This window comes from Octodon degus, unplaced genomic scaffold, assembly GCF_000260255.1.
Source record: "Octodon degus isolate 3935 unplaced genomic scaffold, OctDeg1.0 scaffold00276, whole genome shotgun sequence".
NCBI lineage: Eukaryota > Metazoa > Chordata > Mammalia > Rodentia > Octodontidae > Octodon > Octodon degus.
The window spans coordinates 2232079-2233733 of NW_004524852.1; the positions used below are offsets into that span (position 1 = coordinate 2232079).

At 40.8% G+C, this 1655-nt stretch overlaps 1 pseudogene; it reads right to left on the reverse strand.

The window, feature by feature from the left end:
* The window catches only part of LOC101573192, a 63997-nt pseudogene that overhangs the window by 4053 nt on the left and 58289 nt on the right, over positions 1-1655 (reverse strand).

Here is a 1655-nt window from a genome sequence, read left to right on the forward strand (position 1 = left end):
TTCCCAAACCACTACCAACACCTTATTTATTTATTTATTTATTTATTTATTTATTTATTTATTTAGTACAGGGTCTTCCTACACAGCTTGATCTCAGTGATCCTTCTGTCTCCACCTCTCTAGTGCTGGGATCACAGACATGCAACACCATGTCCAGTTTCCATGGCAGGCTCAGTGTGGGGCTGGCACTTGGCATGTGGAACTGGGGATTAAATCCAGGTCCTTGTGCTGCCTGCAGGTGCTTAGACAATGGAGCTATCTTCCTAGCCCCACCTTCTCATTTTCATAGAAAGAAGAAAAAGAAATGGTCAGCAGAACTAGAATCTATTTCTTGAAAAATGGCTAATAAGAATAGGCAATTCTCTTGGAAAGCCTGATTTAAGGAAAAGAGAAAATGCGCAGATAATTTGTTTTTGCAGTGTGTTCATTCTGTTCCCATGGATTGTGTCAGAGTTTTAGATAAAGTCCTCCTCATAGGATTGTTCAAGGAGCTGGCTTTACTGGCAAGGGCACACTCCTGGGGCTGAGTTCAAGAGTCATCCCCCGCCTCTTGCTTCTATCGTTTCACAGAGAGGCAGCCAGTGTCCTGTGTCCACGGTGAGGTCTGTGGCCTAGGGGAGGCCCCTTTACCTTACCTCTAGCTTACCTGAAAATATATGAAAGCACCTTATCAGAATGAAGAGAAACAAACTGCTTGGCCTCAGGAAGCCTTGAGAAAACTAAAATAAGCCTTAAAGAAACCAATTCAATTTTCCCTCTATCCCCTCTCAGTAAAAGCACAAGGATAAAATGGTTTTATAGAGGTCTTTTACCAATTGGAAATAGATTATCTCTTAATATACACACTGTTTCAAAAAAGAGGCAGACAACTGCTCAGCTCATGTGCACCCTAAATTTTTTGACTTTTTTTGGGGGGGGTACCAGGGTTTGAACTCAGGAGCTTGTGCTTGCAGGGCAGGTGCTTAAGCCATTGAGCTATCTCCCTGGATCAGTGTATTGTGTTTTAACTCTCTTACCCTTTAAGTTATTTTCTAATTCCTTCTGTGGTTTTTCTTTTTTTATTCATGGGCACTTAGCAACGTGTTGTTCAATTTCAGGGCTTTTAGGAATTTTCAAAGCAACTTTGTTAGTTACTTATAATTTACTCCTGTTGGGGTCAGACAACATATGACATCATACAATTTCAAATGTAAGAATTGTTAATGCTTGTTTTATGGCCCAGAACATGATGTATCAGGATAAACAGTCCATTTTGCTTGGGGGAAAAAACAACACATCCTGTTTCTGTTGAGGGGAGTGGTCTGTGACTCTATTAGGTCAGGTCGGCTGGCAGTGTTGTTCAGGTCTTCTTTGCCCTTCCCCTTAACAGCTTTCTGTTTATTTCTGCTGTCATTTACTGAGAGAAGAGTATTGAAGTCTTCAACTATAAATACAAATTTCCTATTTCTCCTTACAATTCAATCAATTTTACTTTATTTTGGAGTTCTGTTTTCAGCTGCATACTTAGGATGGTTTATAACTTGTTGAGAAATTGATTGGGCCAGGGAGATGGCTCAGTAGGGCCAGGGAGATGGCTTGGTAGAATAAGCTCCTGGCAAGTGCAAGGGCCTGAGTTCAATCCCCAGTTCTGAAAAAAAGAAAAAATTGATACCTAC